At 46.8% G+C, this 22576-nt stretch overlaps 1 pseudogene; it reads right to left on the bottom strand.

Moving 5' to 3' along the window:
• Positions 1 to 17469: 17469 nt before the first annotated feature.
• The window catches only part of LOC147748859 (uncharacterized), a 173131-nt pseudogene continuing 168024 nt past the window's right edge, over positions 17470 to 22576 (bottom strand).

The following is a 22576-nucleotide window of genomic DNA, read 5'->3' as shown; positions in this document are numbered from 1 at the left end:
GGAGGCCAAAGACCGCAAGAGCAAACGGGAGGACCTTGCGGCACAAGTAGCGGAACTGGAGCGGGTGCACAGCCGCACGTGCGCCACCCGTGTTTGGAAACAGCTGAAAGCTGCTCGGGCCCAACTAGCCAGTCTCGATATAGATAGAGCCAAATTCGCAGCTCTCCGCCTGCGACATACCTACTATGTCGGAGGTAATAAAACGGGTCGCTTACTGGCTAGCGCTCTAAAGGCCAAGACCCAACGGGCCAGAATCAATACCTTGGTAGGCACCGACGGTGCGGTGCTCACTGATGACACCCAGGTAGCCGAAGCATTTCGCTCCTACTATGCTTCCCTATATAGGGAAGAAAAGACCTCGTCCAGGGATATAGAACACTACCTAGCCACGACGGCCTTTACCGCAATCTCCCAGTCTACTGCGGAAGGCTCTAGACGCCCCTATCCGCCAAGATGAAGTTCTGGCTGCTATATCTAGACTGCGCCCACTCAAGTCTCCAGGACCGGATGGCTTCTCAGCAGGCTTTTACAAGCTTTTTAACCGTCAACTGGCCCAGGTGCTTACCCGCCTTTTCAATTCTTTCGAGGGGGTGGGAGCTATTCCTCCGGACATGTTGGCCGCTGACGTGGTGGTTTTACCGAAACCCGGGAAAAAACCCACACACTGCTCTGCATTCTGCCCTATCTCATTATTGAACCTGGACCTGAAACTCTTTACAGGTATCCTTGCCGCACGCCTTGGCCCGTGCCTCCCCGGTATCTTGGAACCAGATCAGTCAGGCTTTGTCCCTGGCGGCCAATGTAGCGATAACACTAAACGGGTGCTCCACCTTATCGATAAATCCCACTTTCAAACCTCGGACTCTGCACTGCTCGCTATCGACGTAGAAAAGGCGTTCGACCGCGTGGATTGGACCTATCTACAATGTGTACTTCGCCGTTTTGGCCTTAGCGACAAATTCTGCTCACGCATAGCGAGCTGCTACCATCGCCCACAGGCCAAGGTCCGCTTAGGTAGCTTTCACTCACTCCCGTTCGACATCCAGCATGGCACCAGGCAGGGGTGCCCCCTCTCCCCCCTCCTGTTTGCGATGTATATTGAACCGCTAGCCCAGAAAATCCGGGACAATCCGAGGATCGAGGGCATCGATTTCGGATGCGAACCCCATCCTATCAGTTTATACGCAGATGATGTCATAGCCACCTTGAATCGTCCTGATTCCTCCATACCCGCCTTTATGGAAGAACTTGCCTCATTTGGGGCGATCTCTGGCTTCCGCATCAACATCGACAAATCCCTAATCCTACCGCTGGGCCAACATGCATGTCCACGGGCCCCGACGATAGGGCACGGTAGCGGCCTCCAATTGACCACCCAAATACCGTATTTGGGAATTACCTTAACCCCCTCAACGGATCTCACAGTTTCCACCAATTATGCCACCCTCACTACTCAGATCCGATCGGACCTGGCAAAATGGTCCAAACAACCTCTTTCTCTACTGGGAAGAGTGGCGGCAGTGAAAATGTCCATTTTGCCGCGGATCTTGTACCTGTTCCAAACGATCCCCATCACGCCACCGGCAGGCACTTTGAAAACCCTACAGGACTTGCTCTCTAGCTTTATCTGGGGAGGGAAAAGGGCATGACTTCACAAATTATTGACATATAAGAGCATGGATGAAGGCGGTCTCGGCGTCCCGAACCTTTTGCGGTATTTGCAGGCATCCCAGCTCGATACCTAGTGGAATGGTACCGGCCCGAATCGGAGAAGAGATGGCTCTTCCAGGATAGGGCCATGGCACGAACGTCGCTGTGGAAGATCCCATTCCTAGCTAAACACCACAGACCGAGATACATGTCCCGGTCCCCTGTCACCCGCACAACTCTACAAGTGTGGGACCGGGTTGCGCTTAGACATGAATTGACCACTTTCCCCTCCCCTTTCACTCCCATACTGGACAACCCTGACTTTCCCCCAGGCGATGGTGCGGGCGCGTTCCCTCAATGGCGAGGCACAGACTGTCGGGCAGCGGGTGACCTCTTTGATTTGCAGGGCTTTCTTCCCCTCGCGGACATCAAACAAGGGTACGGTATAGAACATCCTCACTTTTTTCAATACCTTCAACTCCGACACTGGCTAACTAACCCTGACATCCTTCCCCTAGTGAGCCGCCCCATGACGACCTTCGAGAAATGGCTGCTTACTAAAACTACAGACAAACACCTTATTTCCGAACTCTATCAACTGCTTACACGTCCAACCGCCCCAGCTAAATCACCAAGCCAAAGGCGCTGGGAGGCTGAACTGGGGAGAGCCTTGTCACCCAAAGAATGGGGGTACATATACTATAGGGCTTCCCATACCACGCGCAACACTCAGGCAAGAGAGACGGCAGTAAAACTTGCCATATACTGGCACCTTACCCCAGTCCGACTACACAAAGGGAATCCTATGCGCAGCGAATTGTGCTGGAGGGGGTGCGGGGGAAAGGGTACCCTGACTCATATCCTTTGGGACTGTCCGGAACTGGGTGACTTTTGGAAACTAGTCCTGGATGAGATCGACTCCACCTTTGAGACTGAGATCCCGAGGTTCCCTGCATACACTGTGCTAGGCCTGCCCAACACACTAACATTCCCCTTAAAATCACTGCGTGGTCGACAGATGGGCATTGCTATGCAAGCAGCCACGCAGCATATATTATCACTTTGGGGGTCCACGACTAAGCCTACACACACGGGATGGCTCCACAAACTCTGGTTCACCCTTGGGATGGAGCGCATCCATGCCACTCTCACTAACTCGAGCGACGCCTTCCGAAAAGCGTAGCTCAGTCTGCTGACTCTCCTGTCCAAGGAGTTCAATGAAATCACCTGTCCTAAATACCTTAGAGTCCTACGTCTCACCAGCGCCACCGATGACTCTCGGTGACTTTACACTTGGTCTCATCGCACCTCTGTGGCACGCTACTGGTCACATTGACACTCAAGCGCACACTGGTCGGGGTGGGGGATGGGGGTTCGAGGGGGGAAGGGTAGGGAGTTCCTAGTTCTTGTTATTTTCTTTGTCTCGCTCTTTTGCCTCTACACCCATGATGTCACACAGCTTCTCGGGCATATGTATCTTGCTTATTCTGTATTACTAGGGAAGACATGCTTGTCTGTCCCGCTCGCTATATGCACCTTGAGCTTGCCTTTTCTTCAATAAAAACACTTTTGAAACTAAACTAAAATAAATAAGCAGAAAAGGGCAGAAGTGCAGAAAGAAGCAACAAAGTGGCAACAGAAGTGAATAAATAGTTAAGAGAGGTACAGACACAGGCAAGAGAGGTGATAAACGAGGAAACGGGGGTACAGAAAAATGCAAGAGAGGTGCAGAAAGAGGGAAGAGGGGTGCAGAAAGATGCAAGTGGGGTATACAAAGAAGCATGAGAGGTACAGAAAGAAGCAAGATAAATGCAGATAGAGGCAAGAGAAGTTCATAAAAAACAACAGAAATGCAGAAAGAGGTGAGAGAAGTGCAGGAAGAAGCAACAGAGGTGCAGAAAGATGCAAGAGAAGTGCAGAAAGAAGCACAAGAGGTGCATAAACAGGTAATAAAGGTACAAAAAGAGAGAACAAGGGTGCAGAAAAAGGCAATTGAGGTGCGGGAAGAAGGGGTGCAGAAAGAGGCAGGAGAGGTACAGAAAGGATCAACAGAAGTGCAGAAAGAGGCAAGAGAGGTGCCGAAAAAGGGAATTAAAGTGCGGGAAGAGAAGTGCAGAAAAAAGCAACAGAAATGCAGAAAGAGTGTAGAGAAGTGCAGAAAGAAGTAACAGATCTGCAGAAAGAGGCCAGAGAAGAGCAGAAAGATGCTCGAGAGGTGAGGAAACAGGCACGAGAGGTGCAAAAAGAGGCAAGAGGGGTAAAGAAAGAGGCAACAGATGTTCAGAAAGAGGCAAGAGGCATGCAGAAATAGGCGAGAAAAGTACAGAAACTGCAGAAAGAGTCTAGAGAGGTGCCACACAAGGTAAGAAGGTAAGAGAGGTGCAGAAAGAGGAAAAAGGGATGCAGAAAGATGCTATAGGGGCGCAGAAAGAATCAAAAGATGTGAAGTAAGAAGCAAGGGAAGTACAGAAAGAAGCAACAGAGGTGAAGAAAGAGGCAAGAGAACTGCAGAAATAGGCAAGAAAGGTGTTGAAAGAGGTAAAAGAGGTGCAGAAAGAGGGTTGAGAAGTGGAAAAAGAGGCAAGAGGGATGCAAAAAGAGGGTAGAGGGGTACAGAAGGAAGCAAGATGGGGGCAGAAAGAAGCAAGAGAGGTACACAAAGAAGGAGGAGAAGTGCAGAAAGATGTAAGAGGGGTGCAGAAAGAAGCAAGAAGGGTATAGAAAGTGGCAAGAGAAGTGAAGAATAAAGCTTTAGAGGTACAGACAGAGGCAAGTGAACTGCAGAAAGAGGCAAGAGATGTGCAAAAAGAGGCATGAGAGGTATAGAAAGAGGGAAGTGGGATGCAGAAAGAGGCAAGAGTTGTGCCGGAAAAGGAAAGAGGGGTGCAGAAAGAAGCAAGGGAAGAGCAGAAAGAAGTAAAAGTAAAAGAGGTGCAGAAAGAATCAAGAGAAGTGCAGAAGCAACAGAAGTGCAGAAAGAAGCAATAGAGGTGCAGAAAGAGGCAACAGAAGTGAAAAGGGTCAAAAAAGGTACATAAACAGGCAGGAGAGGTGCAAAAAGAGGGAACAGGGATGCAAAAAGGTAAGAGAGGTAATGAAGAGGGATGCAGAAAGAGGCAGGAAGGATGCAGAAAGAACCAACAGAGGTACAGAGAGAGGCAACAGAGGTGCAGAAAGATGCAAGAGGGGTGCAGAAATAGTCAAGAGAAGTACAAAAAGAGGGAACAGTGGTGCAGACAACGGGAAGAGGGGTGCAAAAATAGGAAAGAGGGGTGCGGAAAGAAGAAAAAGAGGTGCAGAAAGAATCAAGAGAAGTGCAGAAGAAGGCTACAGAAATGCAGAACGAAGCACAATAAGTGCAGAAAGAAGCAAAAGATGTACAAAAAGAGCAACAGAAGTGAAAAAAGGGTCTAGAAATGTACCAAACAGGCAAGAGAGGTGCAAAAAGAGGGAACAGGGATGCAAAAAAAGGCAAGCAAGGTAAGGAAAGAGGGATGCAGAAAGAGGCAGGAAGGGTGCAGAAAGAACTGACAGAGGTACGGAAAGAGGCAACAGAGGTATAGAAAGCGACAAGAAAAGTGCAGAAAGAGGCAAGAGAACTGCAGAAAGAGGCAAAAGAGGTGCTGAAAGAGGAAAGAGGGGTGCAGAAGGAGACAGGAGAAGTACAAAAAGAGGGGTGGAGAAAGAGGCAACAGAGGTGCAGAAAGTTGCAGGAGGGGTGCGGAAATAGTCAAGAGAAGTGCAAAAAGAGGGAACAATGGTGCAGTAAAGGGCAAGAGAGGTGCAGAAAAAGGGAAGAGGGATGCAGAAAGAAGAAAGAGGGGTGTAGAAATAGGAGAGGGGTATATTAAGAAGCAACAGAGGTGCAGAAACAAACAAGAGAAGTCAGAAAGAAGCAACAGAGGTGCAGAAAGAGGCAAGAGAGGCAAAGAAAAAAGAAACAGAAATGTAGAAAGAAGGAAGAGAAGTGCAAAAAGATTAAATAAAAATGTAGAAAAGGGCAAGAGAAGTACAGAAAGATGAAACAGATGCAAAAAGAGGACGGCATGAGTGGTGCAGAAAAAGGCAAGAGAAGTACTGAAAGAAGCAAGAGAGGTCCTGAAAGAAGCAGGAGAAGATATCGAAAAGACAAGCGATTTTACAGAAACAAACAAGTGAGGTGCAGAAATAGGCAAGAGAAGTGCAGAAAGAGGCAGCTGTGAACAAAGAACCAACACAGGTGAAGAAAGAGCCAAGGGGGATGCAGAAAGAGGCAATAGAAGTGCACAAAAAGGCAAACAAGGTGCAGAAAGAGACAATTGAACTGCAGAAAGAGGCTAGGGAGGTGCCACACAAGGTAAGAGAGGTGCAGAAGGAGGAAAAAAGAATGCAGAAAGAGGCTCTGGGGCACAGAAAGAAGCAACAGAGGTGAAGAAAGAGGCAAGAGAACTGCAGAAATAGGCAAGAGAGGTGCTGAAAGAGGTAAAAGAGGTGCAGGAAGAGGGTAGAGGTGTGGAAAAAGAGGGTAGAGGGGTACAGAAGGAAGCAAGAGGGGTGCAGAAAGAAGCAAGAGAGGTACAAAAAGAAGGAAGTGAAGTGCAGAAAGATGTAATAGGGGTGCAAAAACATGCAACTGGGGTGCAGAAAGTGGCAAGAAAAAGTGCACAAGAAGCACAAGGAGGCAAGAGAGGTGGGAAAAGAGGGAAGAGTGGTGTAGAAAGAGGCAAGAGTGGTGTAGAAAGAAGCAAGAGGGGTACATAAAGTGGCAAGAGAAGTGAAGAAACCAATAGAGGGACAGAAAGAGGCTAGAGAACTGCAGAGAGAGCCAAGAGAGGTGCAGAAAGAGGCATGAAATGTGTAGAAAGAGGGTAGAGGGGTACCTATAGACAAGAGAAGTGCAGAAAGAAACAAGAGATGTGCAGAAATATGCAAGAGTGGAGCAGAAACAACTAAGAAAGGTGCAGAAATAAGCAAGAGAAGTGCTTAAAGAGCCAACAGAGGGGCAGAAAGAGGCCTACTGCGAGTTTACCTTTCCACAGACTCATACAAAGGTGCCTAATCACTAATTCCTCCTCCAAGATGTCTTAAATCTCACTTTTCCAATGAAGGTTCACTATTCATCGACTGCCCAGAATGTTACGCCCACCAAATGTAAAACAGCAATCCTAATCATATCACTGTTTTAAGCCTCACCAAGTTTGTGGAGGTATGCATGCGTGTCGGTGCTTTTACCTAGTAAAATGTTACATAAAAATAAACATACAAATACTTGAACACCCTTGATTCAAACAGCATACTCTGTAAATTTGTGTACAAGAAGGTGTATGTATTAGGGTGGGCAGAATTTGCGTAGCTGCGCTACACAAAGTTCCGCAAAACAAAAAAAATCTCTGTGAGCACTTGGAATTCCACGTGCTCGCGGAGATTTATTTCTTGTCTTCTGCCCTTGTAACTTTGCCACCGCTCCAAAAGGCGCCGGGTCCATTGAATGAGCTGTCCATCATAGTGGGTAAAGGACAGGAAGACTTGCATACCGCTAGTGTGTGTGGGGCGGGGCCAAATGGGCAGGGCTTCTATTCGAGTTCACATGCCTCTTGTTAATAAAAGGTCAGAGCCCAATCAGAGCAGCAGATGAGGAGAAAGAATGCCCTGGTCACAGGAACTACACAGGGAGTGCGCTCAAGAAAGTCATGGATGCAAAGACCTCCATCACGCATCTCAGCTAATGTTTGATGGTAGATATGGGGAGAAAGCACACCTGCCCAGTCTCGACCGAGTTCACACATTTTTTGGGCTGATTAACTCATTACTGAATTATAGCTCCAACTCGGGCACCTGCTTTATTTATATCTGTAAGCGCTTCCTGTTGAGGTTTTATTTTAGTGACAGGAGCATCGTGCCAAATGAATCCTGCCCTGCATACATTATTTATCCAGGAAGATGCCACCGTGTTATGAAATACCTCTACTCAACGCCATTACTTTCTACTGGCTAATCATCAGTAAGTGCTACCTCCTTGGGTTAATGTGTAGAGCTTTTCTTATACTACAGCTGCGGGCCAGAAGAGTTGTCTCCAGTGACCATGTGTGTCTGTAACTTTGCCACTGTGCTGAAAGGCGCTGGGGTCCCTTGATTGAGCTGTCCATCATAGTAGGTAAAGGGGGGAAGACTTACATACCGCTAGTGTGAGTGGGGTGGGACAAATGGGCAGGGCTTCTATGCAAGTTCACAAGCCTCTTGTTATTAAAATGTCAGGAACCGATCAGAGCAGCAGATGAGGAAAAAGAACCTCCTGGTCATAGAAACTACACAGGGATTGCGCTTGAGAAAGTCATGGATGCAAAGACCTCCATCACATATCACACCTAATGTTTGACAATAGATATGGGGAGAAAGCACACCGGCCCAGCCTCGACTGAGCTCACACATTTTTTGGGCTGATTAATGTGTTACTGAATTTGAGCTGCAACTCGGGCACCTGCTTGTAAATGTAAATGTAAATGTATAGGCATTTATATAGCGCACTACTTACCCGTAGGGTCCCAGGCACTTCGACCGCTGCGAAACCCTTCCTGGCTTCCCTGAGAGATGGTCCCTTAATGGGTATCTCCAGGGTGAGACCAGGCATCCCCGGCGGTCTGGTGGGGCCGTTAGTGAAGATGAGGCAAGCTAATGCCCAGAGTTGCCGAGTGTGATCGCTGATCAGAGTGGGCACCGAGGCGAGAGAATTATCGAGTCCGCTGACCCTGGTCCAGAAACCTGCCGCGCCGGGAATCGAACCCTGGTCCCGGGCCGTCCTCTGCTCTCGGGTCTGCCGCCTCTAACCAGTGAGCCACACTACTGCACTTCTCTTTCTTTTTCTGTACTTCTCTTGCCTCTTTCTGTACTCAAATGTGTAGTGTAAGCTGTCAAGTTGAAAGATCTGCGAGCTCTTGTGACTGAGGCATATGTCTACTTGTACATGTATTCTCTAAAGTGTTATTCATCTGAAGATGGTAGCTTAAAACGTGGGTAGCTTCTCCTATATATGTGCAAATATTCTCATTTCTTCTCTCTCATTTGGTTGCACAAGAAGACATGTCTTATTTTATATCTGTAAGTGCTTCCTGTTGAGGTTTAATTTTTGTGACAGGAGGTTCGTGCCAGAACGAACCCTGTCCTGCATATTTCCCGTCGAGTTCCGTTCGGCCGTGGATCATGGAATTTTTGGTAATTCCGTGATTTGCGTGGAATTGCTGAAATTTCTAAAATTGCATGGGCGGAACGGAATTTGCCACCCACCCCTGGTATGTATTTCTTTCTGCTCTTTATACAGGAGAAGTGTGGCTCACTGGTTAGAGGAGGCAGACCTGGAAGCAGAGGTCAGCCCGGGACCAGGGTTCAATTCCCGGCTCGGTGGGGTCTTGAGTCCTAAAATGTCCATGGCCTCGACAATTCTCGCTCTGGTGCCTACTCGATTCATGGGTTCACACTCTGCGACTCTGGGCAATAGCTTGCTTAATCTCCACAACGGCCCCTCGCGGCAGGATGCCTGGCTTTCACCTTGCGGATACCCTGCCAGGGTTATCTCACAGGGGAATACCAGGACGGGTTCCCTAAGCAAGCTCTTAGAAACCGGTCGGTGATTTGCGCTATATAAATTCCTGTACATTTATATATTTCTTTCTGCTCTTTATACAGGGCCCATGGGTATTCAATAGTATATTTGAGGGGCTCCCTATCACCTTAATACATAAGACATGTCTTCTTGTGCAACCAAATGAGAGAGAAGAAATGAGAATATTTGCACATATATAGGAGAAGCTACCCACGTTTTAAGCTACCATCTTCAGATGAATAACACTTTAGAGAATACATGTACAAGTAGACATATGCCTCAGTCACAAGAGCTCGCAGATCTTTCAACTTGACAGCTTACACTACACATTTGAGTACAGAAAGAGGCAAGAGAAGTACAGAAAAAGAAAGAGAAGTGCAGAAATAAGAAATCGAGGTGCAGAAGGAGGCAGTAGATGTGCAAACATAGGCAACAGAGGTGCAGAAAGGGGCAGGAGAAGTACAGAAAGAGGCAATAGAGGTGCGAAAACAGGCAAAAGAGGTCCAGAAAGAGGGAACAGGGTTACAGAAAAAGGCAAGAGAGGTACATTAAGATCTAATAAGGGTGCAGAAATATGCTGGTGCTGGAGGGGTGCAGAAAGAACAACAGAGGTCTAGAAAGAGACAAGTAGAGTGCAGAAAGAAGCAAGAAAAGTGCAAAAAGGAGCAACAGCAGTACAGAAAGAGGCAAGAAATGTGCAGAAAGAAGCAAGAGAGGTGCCAAAAGAGAAAAGAGACAAGAGGGGTTCAGAAAGAGAGAACAGTGGTATTGAAAGATGCATTAGGGGTGTAGAAAGAAGCAAAAGAGGTGAAGAAAGAGGAAAGAGAACTGCAGAAAGAAGCAAGAGAAATTCAGAAAGAGGTCAGAGAGGTACAGAAAGAGGGTAGAGGGATAGAAAAAGAGGCATGGGGATTGAAGAAAGAGGGGTGCCGAAAGAAGAAAGAGGGGTGTAGAAAGTGGCAAGAGAGGAACAGAAAGAAGTGTAGAAAGAAGGAACCAAGATGCAGAAAGAGGCAAGAGGGGTGCAGAAAAACACAAGAGAGGTACAAAAAGCATGAAGAGGGGTGCAGAAAGAAGTAGGAGGGGTGCAGAAAGAGCCAACAGAGGTGCAGAAAGATGGAAGAGAGGTGCAGAAAGAGGGAAGTGAGGTGTAGAAAGTGGGAAGAGGGGTGCAGAAAGAAGCAAGAGAAATGCAGAAAGAAGTAACAGAAATGACAGAGGCTAGAGAAATGCAGAGAGAAGTAATATATGTGCAGAAAGAGGCAATAAAAGTGTGGAAGGAGGCAAGAGAGGTGTAGAAGAAGGGAAGAAGGGTGCAAAATGAGGGAGGAGGGGTATGAAATATGCGACAGAGGTGCAGAAAGAGGGAAGAGGGGTGCAAAAACAGGCAAGAGGGGTCCAGCAAAAGGCAAAAGAGGTTCTGAAAGAGGTAAGAGGGGTGCAGAAAGAGACAGGAGAACTACAAAAAGAGGGGGCACAGAAAGAGGCAAGAGAGGTGTGGAAATAGGCAAGAGAAGTGCAAAAAGAGGTAACAGTGGTTCGGAAAAAGGTAAGAGAGGTGCAGCAAAAGGGAAGAGGGGTGCTGAAAGAGACAAGAGAAGCACAGAAAAAAAGCAAGTTAAAAGTAGATAGAGGCAAGAGAAGTGCAGAACGAAGCAACAGAAATGAAAAAAAAGAGGCAAGAGAAGTACAGAAAGAAGCAATAGAGGCGCGGAAAGAGGCAAGAGAAGTACGGAAAGAGGCACAAGAAGAGCAGAAACAGGGAAGAGAGGTACAAAAAGAGAGTGCAGGGGTGCAGAAAAACACAAGAGAGGTACAGAAAGAGGGAAGAGGGGTATAGAAAGAAGTAGGAGGGGTACAGAAAGAACCAACAGTGGTGCAGAAAGATGCAAGAAAGGTGCAGAAAGAGGGAAGTGAGGTGTAGAAAGTGGGAAGAGGGGTGCAGAAAGAAGCAAGAGAAATGCAGAAAGAAGTAACAGAAATGCATACAGAGGCTAGAGAAATGCAGAAAGAAGTAACAGATGTGCAGAAAGAGGCAAGAGAAGTGCGGAAGGAGGTAAGAGAGGTGTAGAAACAGGGAAGAGGGGTCAAAAAGAGGAAGAGGGATATAGAAAAAGGCAACCGAGGTGCAGAAAGAGGGAAGAGGGGTGCATAAACAAGCAAGAGAGGTCCAGAAACAGGCAAAAGAGGTGTTCAAAGGTGGAAGAGGGGTGCAGAAAGAGACAGGAGAAGTCCAAAAAGAGGGGTGCAGAAAGAGGCAACACAGGTGGAGAAACAGGTAAGAGGGGTGCTTAAATAGGCAAGAGAAGTGCAAAAAGAGGGTACAGTGGTACAGAAAATGGCAAGGAAGGTGCAACTAGAGAAGTATAGAAAAAACCCAGTTAAATGTAGATAGATGCAACAGTGCAGAAAGAAGCAACAGAATGCAAAAAGAGGCAAGAGAAGTACAGAAAGAAGCAATAAAGGTACGCAAGGAAGCAAGAGAAGTGCAGAATGAGGCATGAGAAGAGCAGAAACAGGCAAGAGAGGTGCAAAAAAAGAGAACGGGTGAAGAAAAACACGAGAGGTACAGAAAGAGTGAAGAGGGCTCCAGAAAAAGATAGGAGGGGTGCAGAAAGAACCAACAGAGCTGCAGAAAGATGCAAGAAAGGTGCAGAAAGAGGGAAATGAGGTGCAGAAAGTGGGGAGTGCAGTGCAGAAATAAGCAAGAGAAATGCAGAAAGAAGTAACAGAAATGCAGACAGAGGCTAGAGAAGTGCAGAAAGAAGAAGAGAAGTGCGGAAGGAGGCAAGCGAGGTGTGGAAACAGGGAAAAGAGGTGCAAAATGAGGGACAAGGGTTACAGAAAGAAGCAACTGACATACGCGACTAGGCTGTTCCTAGAAGAAAAAAGAAGTGGAAGAAGAGAAAGTGGTCACAGGAAGGGCAGGGGTAGTGCTCAGTGGAGGGCTACCCTGGGTATCCAATGTGTTGGATGTAATGGCCTCACACACCCTTGCGAGTGTCATGCTTCATCATAGGCAATGCTCCTCGTTGGGCAGGCGGTGCAATGCCCAACGGGCTCCCCTTGAAGAGGGGCTTTTTGGATGAGATCTTTTATCCAACTGCCTATGGGTGAAGTGAGGGTGAGGGGCCAGAGGGGATGGGATAGTGTAAGAAAGTGAGTACAAAATGTGGCACAAGGTACCGGAGATCAATTTATTCTGGTGGTCCCCTGCCACAAGTAAAAACAGTGGGTAGCCTGTGATCGAAGGAAATTAGGATTCCACGTCACGATCCAGGACTACATTGCATATCGCGAGGTCAACATGTTTCTCGCCTACGCACACTGGCTGCGATTCTTCAGGACCTAATTAGTTACTACTATCTCTAAAAAACATGACCTAATAAAGTATCTGTTTATATTTACAGTTGTACTACCCTTGCCTAGGGGAGACAAAAGAAATTGTTACCATAATTCAGTGACAACAAGTAACCCTTTTGTGACCGTGTTGATGTGGATATGGTGACATACTAGTGGTGTCATACTATTAGTGAGTAGTGACCAGTATGTATTAGCTCATATCACATATTTAGGAACACATATACACAACATACATAAATATAAAAAGAGCAGCAGTTTCTTCGGAGCCCCCGGTCAACATCCTGTGGCTAGGGTAACTTGTTACTCACCTAAGGGTCAAGGTGTATAGGTGTCAACAGTACCCGGTAGGTTTGACATCAAGGGGAACCATAGGGGTTAAAGGCTATGGAGGAAGACAAGCAACAGTGCAGGTTGAATGGTTTGCTTGTATATTTAGAAAAGGTGCCTGCTGATGTGTGCAGGGGGGAGGTATCTGGTGCAGAGTTAGTAAATTGTCATGACAGTATTAGGGGAATAATCTGTCTCGTGAGCCCAGAGGTCGATGTGTGAATGTCGCGTTGAAATTATTAATCCCAGAAATATTAAATACAGTAGGTGTATCAGTAATCCCATGATATGGAGAACCCAGCGCGTGGTTCGTTAACTGAGAGAAAGCACTGAACACGAGTAATGCCAGTCGCAGAGTTGCGTGTTAATTGCCCTTGGCAGAAGCCACTTGATGGGCAGGTATGCTGGAGAAAGGACTATGGTTGCTGCCCGCCTGTTATTAAAATAAGGATTTAAAGCGGCGTGCAACCGGTCATAAGCAGTAGGCGCCCCCTCGCTGGCGTCAGTATCGCGTTAGGAGGTTACCGCTTGGAAGTCACAGAACGCTCCTCACCAGTATAAAAAGAAGAAGAAAGGCGGCGTTCGCATAGCGGGCCCTCGTGTTGTTCGCTGGGTGTTAGTGTAGCCCAGGGGGGAACCACTTACTTCTCTCTGCCTCTGTCAGCGCCCGTTGTGCCTACCCATCACTACCGGGTCCGGATAGCGCTGTTGCCTGGCATGCTGGTCTGTTAAATGTTGTTGGGGGCATGGCCAGGTTAGGAAGTATTCCCGCCCTGCGCATCACGTGTTTCGGCCGTGACTGTGGTGGCCATCTTGGAAGGGACCAATATTGAATGATTCTAGTATTAGTATTGGTATACCGTGAAAGGATGTCGGTTAGCCAATGGGAACTATTGTATATTGATGCAATCTCGTTTTAGTGGAGACTATTACACCCCGTGTGTCACACGACTAATTTCTTCATTGCTTGAGTCGTATCGGACAGGAGTCAGGGTTGTGTATGTAACCTGGTGTAGATACTGTAGACCAAGATAATGCAGTTAGAACAGGGAGGCTGTGGAAGGCAGTGGTTATAACGCACTCCACGGGATGTCCTCATTGAGTCCCCGCCTATCTGAGGATAGCCGGTGTATCCACCTTTGTTCCTTTTGGAACAAGTTCTGTATGGATTTGTTGCTGGGTGTCTCGAGGATAAGCCATCTCAGTGAGTCAGCAGTATGGTTTTGGTCTACAAAGTGTCTGCACATCTTGGTATTCGTTTTTTTGCAACGAAAGTTGCTTCTATGTTCCGAAATGCGGATCTTGATGGGGCAGGTGGTCTTGTCCACATACTGTAGATCGCATGGGCATCTGAGTAGATAAATGCAATTAGGGGTATTTCAGTTGGTGTGGCATCGGAGTTCCCACAGGAATGTCTCTGTTAATTGAATGGATTTGGTGATACTGGTGAAGGGGCATGCGCTGCAGGAGCCACAAGGATAGTGTCCCCGTACCGGTGGTAGTTGCCAGAGTGTGGTTTGTCTGTGGGTTTCAACTTGTTTAGGCCTGGTGTGGACTAGAATGTCCTTGATATTTCTTGACCTTTTGAAAGCAAACCTGGGGATCACTAAGTTAAGGTCCCCTGTATTAAGGATCTGCCAGTGTCTCTTTATAATTTTCTTGATTTCATTTGAGACTGGCGAGAAAGTTGTCACGCAAGTCAAGAGATCGTTGTCTTGGGAGGTGGGAGTATTGTATTCCAGGAGGGCCCCTCTGTGGTTATTCTGTGCCCGTTTCCATGCCTTGTAGATTTCCCTGGTTGGATACCCTTTCTCTCTCAAGTTACGGGAAAGGATGGTGGATTCAGTCTTGTAATCTGGTAGGTTGGTGCAATTGCGCCTAACCCGCAGGAACTGACCAAAGGGAAGGTTCAATTTCAAAGCCCTGGGGTGATGACTTGTAAAGAGGAGCAGACTGTTACGATCCGTTGGTTTACGATACATGGTGGTGTCGATCCTACCCCCTCCAGCCTGATGGTGAGATCCAGGAATGCTATCCTGGATGTGGAGGCAGTAATGGTAAAGGTAAGGTAGTTGTTAAGGGTATTCAGCCAGTTGAAGAACTCTTGGTAAAGCTCTTCAGTCCCTGCCCAGAGTATGAGGATGTTATCAATGAACCTCCTCCAGAGTTTGATGTTAGAGTGGTAGGGGTTCATTGGTCCATTGATATGTTTATCCTTAAAATCAGCCATGTAAAGACAGGCCACCGAGGGGGCAAAAGTGCTGCCCATAGAAGTTCCCTGGGTTTGATGGTAGTGTTGCCCTCTAAATTCAAAGACATTTTCAGAGAGAGCAAGATTCGCACACTCCATGATGAAGGAGGGTGGCGTGGGGGAGGTCCATTCCTCTGTGCTGAGGATTCTCTCAATCACCCCAAGAGTGGCCCTCTGTGGGATGTTCGTGTAGAGGGCCTCCACGGCTAGGGTGATAAGGAAATCAATTTGGATGTTTTCTTGTAGATTGTCCAGGAGACGAAGAACGTCAGTGGTGTCTTGGACATAGGAAGGGATTCTCTTCACTAAAGGTTGTAGGAAGTGGTCGCAAAATTGTGAAAGGGGCTCTAGGACTGAGTCGATGCCCGATACAATCAGGCGTCCAGGTACTGGGGTGGTCCCCTTGTGAATTTTAGGAAGGGTGTAAAAATAGGGCACCCTGGGTTCTTTTTTCACAAGGAACTCAACCTCTTTTTTAGAGATCCACTCCTGACATTCTGCAGACTCGACCATTCCAGTGATTGTTGTCTTAAGTCATTCAGTGGGGTTAGATGGAATAGGGGTGTAGTAACACCTATCCCCTAATTGTCATAGACACTCTGTTTCATAGTCGGTGGTGTCCATTATCACTGTCGCCCCACCCTTGTCGGCCTGTTTGATGGTGATGGACCCATCGTTGGCCAGGGAGTTCAGCATCTGCATTTCTGATTTAGAGAGATTGTAATGTCTCTGTACAGGTCTCAATGCTCCAATGTCCTTGAGCACAGCCTGCTCAAATGTAAGTATTTCATTTGGGACCATCCCGCTGTGCGGAGTGAAAGTAGATGGATTATGGAGGCCTGAGTCTGTGGGTGTCTCTTGTGGTCTTCCATCAAAAAAGGATCTCAATCTGATCTTCCTAAAGAATTTCTGGATTTCGCAATTCTGTTGGAAATTGTCTATCTTGGGAGTAGGAACAAATCCGAGCCCTTTTTGTAAGGCTTTTTCTTCACTATCTGTGAGTTGGCGTGACGAGAGATTCACTACCAGACTTACTTCCGTCCTGTCTTGCTCCTGGTTTACATCCCTTGAGCCTGTTTGTCTTCCCACTGTACCCTCTTGCCTGGAGCGTTCCCTCGCCTGCGCCCGGCCCTTCTGCCCCAACCTCTGTCTAAAAAAGGCTGCTGATTTATGCCATGGGGGGTGAAATGAGGGGGGTACTGGGGTACAAAAGGTGTCATAGGGTGTTGGAAGTGTGGAAATTGCCACATTGGAGGCCCCTGGTAGGTGGGGTGTGGATAGAAGGGTTGTCCCCGTCTGCCCCCTCTATTCCCCTTGCGGGGCCCTGGTTGCCACTCGTCCCCACTCGAGTTGCTGTCACTGTTGGATCCTCGTCTAGAGGAGGTGGCGCTGGGAGTCAGAGAGATATCCTGTCCCTGGAGGGACAAAGTCGTCCTTGAGATAGGGGTAAACCTTCTCCTTGGAGAAACGATCAATATCCTTCTGCAACTTGGCAACTTTCTGTTTCATTAGAAAGTCTTTATGCTCAGAAATTTCTTTGTTAAGTTCGGCCAGCTTGGTTTTAAAACCTGGGTTCTGACCGGCTTTCTTGAGGGCGCTCTCTGCTGCCTGAATTTTACTGAGTAGTTCATCTGCCAATCGTTTAGCAGTATTGACCAAGAGGATGAGAAGGTCATGGGTGCACTTCCATGAGATAAGAGACCATTCTATCTTAAATTGGCCTTCTTCCCAGAAAATCCTGGGGAAATTTTTAACGATCAGACCATTTGGTGCTATTTTGGCCTTAAAGTACTCAGCCATGAGTGCTCCATGTAGAGTGATTCTAACCCACTCTCTCTTCATGTCAGAGAGTGGTTTTCAATCTGCTGAGTTACTCCCTGTGGAGGTGTCTATATCGATGCCCAGGATGGACGGAAGTCTATGAATAGCTGCTGAGTCATCATCACCGAAGCTGAGTCCTTGTCCATCCATAGTGGGGCAGCAAGGGTACAACGGTGAGATGAAGGTGGGAGGAAAAGGTTAAGGTGAGAGTAGAAGGATTAAGGATACTGGAATGAAAAGAGAAGTATCCACCCAGTTCATGGTACAATAGCCAGGAACTAAAAGCTGGGGGATAGAACGAATCTTACCCGCCTAGGAAGTTATTCCCCACGGTGGTTAGCTGTGCAGAGTATATGCCAAAAGGAGGGGAGGTAGTGGATCAGATTAAGATCCAAGGGCTGAGATTGCCATTCATGGAAAATTGAGAATGGGAGGTCCAGCCACAGTCAGAGCCCCACAAGACAGCAACTGACAAACGCGACTAGGCTGTTCCTAGAAGAAAAAAGAAGTGGAAGAAGAGAAAGTGGTCCCAGGAAGGGCAGGGGTAGTGCTCAGTGGAGGGCTACCCTGGGTATCCAATTTATTGGATCTAATGGCCTCACACACCCTTGCAAGTGCCATGCTTCATCATAAGCAATGCTCCTCATTGGGCAGGCAGTGCAATGCCCAATAGGCTCACCTCGAAGAGGGGCTCTTTGGCGGAGATCTTTTATCCAACTGCCTATGGGTGAAGTGAGGGTGAGGGGCCAGAGGGGATGGGATAGTGTAAGAAAGTGAGTATAAAATGTGGCACAAGGTACCGGAGATCAATTTATTCTGGTGGTCCCCTGCCACAAGTAAAAACAGTGGTTCCTCCGTAGCCTTAAACCCCTATGGTTCCCCCTTGATGTCAAACTTACCGGGTACTGTTGACACCTATACAACAGTATAGGCAGTTGGATAAAAGATCTCCGCCAAAGAGCCCCTCTTCGAGGTGAGCCCGTTGGGCATTGCACCGCCTGCCCAATGAGGGGCATTGCCTATGATGAAGCATGACACTAGCAAGGGTGTGTGAGGCCATTACATCCAACAAATTGGATACCCAGGGTAGCTCTCCACTGAGCACTACCCCTGCCCTTCCCGTGACCACTTTCTCTTCTTCCACTTCTTTTTTCTTCTAGGAACAGCCTAGTCACGTTTGTCAGTTGCTGTCTTGTGGGGCTCTGACTGTGGCTGGACCTCCCATTCTCAATTTTCCGTGAATGGCAATCTGAGCCCTTGGATCTTAATCTGATCCACTACCTCCCCTCCTTTTGGCATATACAGAAAGAGGCAACAGAGGTGCATAAAGAGGCAAGAGGGTGCAGAAATAAGCAGGAGAAGTGCAGAAAAAAACGGAAATGCAGAAAGAGGCAAGAGAAGTGCAGAAAGAGGTAAAAGAGGTGCAGAAAGAAGGAAGATGGGTGCAGAATGAAGAAATAGAGGGGCAGCAAGAGGCAAGATGGGTGCAGAACGAGGCAAGAGAAGTGCAGAAAGAAGCAACAGAGGTACAGAAAGAGGAAAACGAACTGCGAAAGAGAAAAGAAAGGCACAGAAAAAGGCAACAGAGGTCCAGAAACAGGCAAAAGAGGTGCATAAAGAGGGAAGATGGGTGCAGAAAGAGACAGGAGAAGTACAAAAAGAGGGAAGAGGGGTGCAGAAAGAGGCAACAGAGGTGCAGAAAGATGGAAGAAGTGTGCAGAAAGAGGCAAGAGATGTGCCTAAAAAACCAACAGAGGTGCAGATAGCAGAAAGAGGAATGCAGAAAGGGGTACAAGAAGTGCAGAGAAAAGCAACAGATTTGCAGAAAGAGGCAAGAGAACTGCAAAAAGAGGGAACAGGGGTGCAGAAAAAGACAAGAGAGGTGCAGAAAGAGGAAAGGAAGATTCATAAAGAGGCAGAAGGTGTGCTGAAAGAACCAATAGAGGTACAGAAAGCAGCAAGAGCAGTGCAGAAATAGGAAAGAGGAGCGCAGAAAGAAGCAACAGCTGTGCATAAAGAGGCAAGTGAACTGCAGATATAGGCAAGAGGGGTGCAGAAAGAAGCAATTGATGTGCAGAAAGAGAAAAGAGGTATTTAGAAATAGGCTAGCAATGTGCAGACAGAAGCAACAGAGTTGCAGAAAGAGGGAAGGGAAGTGTACAAAGAGCAAAGAGAAGTGCAGAAAGAAGGAACCAAAATGCAGAAAGAGGAAGAAGTGCAGAAAAAAGCAACAAAGGTGCAGAAAAAGGAAACAGATCTTCAGAAAGAGGCCAGAGATGTGCACAAAGATGCAACAGAGGTGCATAAAGAGACAAGAGAGGTGCAGAGAGAGGGAAGTCAAGTGAAGAGAGAGGCAAAAAAACTGCAGAAAGAGTTGAGAGAGGTGTGGAAAGAGGCAAGAGAAGTGCAGAAAGAGGCAAGAAGGGTGCTGAAATAGGCAAGGGAAGTGCAGATAGAAGCAACAGAAATGCAGAAAGAGGCACGAGAAGTGCAGACAGAGACAGGAGAAGTAAAACAAGATGGGAGAGGGGTGCATTAAGAGGCAACAGATGTGCAAAAAGAGGTAAGAGAGGTATAGATATAGGCAAGGGAAGTACAAAACAAGGGAACAGTGGTGCAGAATAAGGCAAAAGAGGTGCAGAAAGAGGGAAGAGGTGTGCAGAAAGAGGCAGGAGCAGTGCTGAAAGAACCAACAGAGATGTAGATAGCAGCAAGAGAAGTGTAGAAAGAGGTAAGAGAAGTGCAGGTAGAAGCAACAGATTTGCAGAAAGGGGCAAGAGAACTGTATGAAGAGGGAACAAGGGTACAGAAAAAGGCAGGAGAGGTGCCGAAAGATGAAGGAGGGATGCAGAATGAGTGAAGAGTGATGCTGAAAGAACCAACAGAGTTGTAGAAAGCAGCAAGAGAAGTTCAGAAAGAGGAAAGAGAAGTGCCGAAATAAGCATCAGATGTGCAGAAAGAGGTAAGAGAACTGCAGAATGAGGCAAGAGTGGGGCAGAAGGATGCAAGTGAGGTGCAGAAAGAGGGAAGAGGGATGCAAAAATAGGCTAGAAAAGTGCAGAAAGAAGCAACAGAGGTGCAGAAAGAAGGAAGAAAAATACTAAAAGAGCGAAGAGTGCAGAAAGAAGAAACAGAAATTCAGAAAGAGGCAGAAGTGCTGAAAAAAGCAACAGAGGTGCAGAAAAAGGAAATAGAAGTTCAGAAAGAGTCAAGAGATGTGCACAAAGATACATCAGAGGTGCAGAAAGAGACAAGAGAGGTACATAAAGAGGGGTGACAAGTGCATAGAGAGGCAAGAGAGGTGGAAAAGGAGGGAAGAGGGGTTCAGAAAGAGGCAAGAGAAGCACAGAAAGAGGTAAGAGGGATGAAGAAAGAGGAAAGAGGGGTGCAGAAACAGAAACAGAGGAATAAAAATAGGCAAGATGGGTGCAAAAGAGGCAAGAGTAGTGCAGAAAGAAGCAACAAAAATGCATAAAGAGGCAGGATAAGTGCAGAAAGAAAAAACAGAGGTACACAAAGAGGCAACAGAAGTAAAGATACAGTCAAAAGAGGTGCAGAAACAGGCAAGAGAGGTGCAAAAAGAGGAAAGAGGGCTGCAAAATATGGCAAGATAGATGCCGTAAGAGGGAAGAGGGTGGCAGAAATAAGCAACAGAAATGTAGAAAGAGGCAGGAGATGTACAGAAAGAAGGGACAGAAATGCAAAAATAGGCCAGAGAAGTGCAGAAACAAGCATCAGAGGTGCAGAAAGAGGCTAGAGAAGCACAGAAAGAAGCAACAGAGGTGCAGAAAGAGGCAATAGAACTGCAGAAAGATGAAAAAAGAAGTGTAAACAGAAGGGAGAAGGGTGCAGAAAGAGCCAGGAGAAGTACAGAAAGAGGGAAGACGAGTGCCAAAAGAGACAACAGAGGTCAGAAAGAGGCAAGAGGGGTATAGAAATAGGCAAGAGAACTACAACAAGAGGGAGCAGTGGTGCAGAAAAAGGCAAGAGAGGTGCAGAAAGAGGTAAGTGAGGTAAAGAAAGAGGCAAGAGATGTAAAGCAAGATAAATGTAGATAGAGGCAAGAGAAGTGCAGAAAGAAGCAACAGAAATGCAGAAAGAGGCAAGATAAGTGCAGAAAGAGGGAAGAGGGATACCAAAAGAAGTAACAGATGTGCAGAAAGAGACAAGAGGTGTGTAGAAATAGGCAAGAAAGGTAGAAAAAGAGGGGTGCAGAAATAGGCAACAGAAGTGCTGAAAAAATTTAGAGAGTCCTTTAATATAGTTGCGACAAAGTTCTTTAGATCTCCTCCTTCTTTTCCCTCCGGTATTTTAAGAAGCCTTAAGTTGTTTCTTCTGGAGAAATTTTCTAGAGACTCAACCCTCTCTTTGACTGTATTGCCTTCTCTTCTTAGTGACTGAATCTTTCCCTCGGCAAGCTCCAGTTTTGCCTTGAGTTCTTCAACACTGTTCTCTAATCCCCCAGTTCTTAGCGAGAGACCATCCACCTTGGACTCCAGATTTTCACACATTGTCCGGATCTCTGACTGAGTGAGTCTGGACTCCTCAAAACATCTCTTTGATTCCTCAAATCCGTTTCTGATCTCTTTCCTCATACTGAGAAGTATCGCTTGAATGGTATCGTCACTGCCGTTATCTTCGCAACCCCCGCTGCGTTGATCCAAGTCATTTGTGTTACTTCCCGCTGCTACAGTGGGGGCTTGCTGATCTGGAGGAGAGGTTGCGGTTGCTTCTGCTGGATCTCCCATCTCTATGCCCCCGGCTAACTCTTCTTCACCTACCAGTTTCCCTTCCTTATCTCCCAGATTAGCAAGTATAGCTATGGGAGGTGTAGGAGATATAACAGTGGTTATATGTGTAGCCTCTTCCACTAATTAGAGTGCAGTCTGGGTACAAGGAGGTTTTTGAGCCTCCTGATTTATATTTAAGATCTGGGGTAGGACCTTAAAATAAGACTTCAGTGAGGGTGTGATTCGGGAACTTTTACTAGTTTTGGATGAACCTTTGTCTGAGATAGAAACAGACATTCAAAGGGTACACCGAGATCCGTTCCGCCTTAAACAAGGTAGAGATAAACCAAGGAAGATACTGGTAAACTTCTTAACATACTCCCTGAAAGAAAGGATTTTGACTTTAGCCTTGAAAGCTAAGACCTTGAAAACCCTAGATTTCTCTTTTGAAGTGAGATCGGATTTGTCCAAAACTACACTGGATAGACAGTGGGAACTAGGTCAACGGATGGATAAATTCAGAAGCTTAGGAGCTACTGTCCAAATGAGATTCCCCGCCTTTCTAAGGGTAATGTACAATAATAAAATGTACAATGTCAAGTCTCCCTTTGAAGCTGATGAGTTACTTGTGACTATCAGCGAACACGCGAATCCTCCGGAACAGGGGTGAATAATAAATAATTAAATAAATAATAGAGCAATCTGTTCAATGAGTTAAGAAAGGGGGGTAAAGGAAAAGGAAAAAAAAAGAGTAAAAAGGGGAAAAAAAAAAATAAAAAAATAAAATAAAATAAAAATAGATTAAGAATAGGAAATAATAGGAAAATGAATAAAAACTCATGAAGGGGAGCTAGGGAA

Source organism: Lissotriton vulgaris, chromosome 1_1, assembly GCF_964263255.1.
Source record: "Lissotriton vulgaris chromosome 1_1, aLisVul1.2, whole genome shotgun sequence".
NCBI classification, from domain to species: Eukaryota; Metazoa; Chordata; class Amphibia; order Caudata; family Salamandridae; genus Lissotriton; species Lissotriton vulgaris.
The sequence above is the reverse complement of the archived record's forward strand: the minus strand, read 5'-3'. Positions and strand labels throughout refer to the sequence as shown.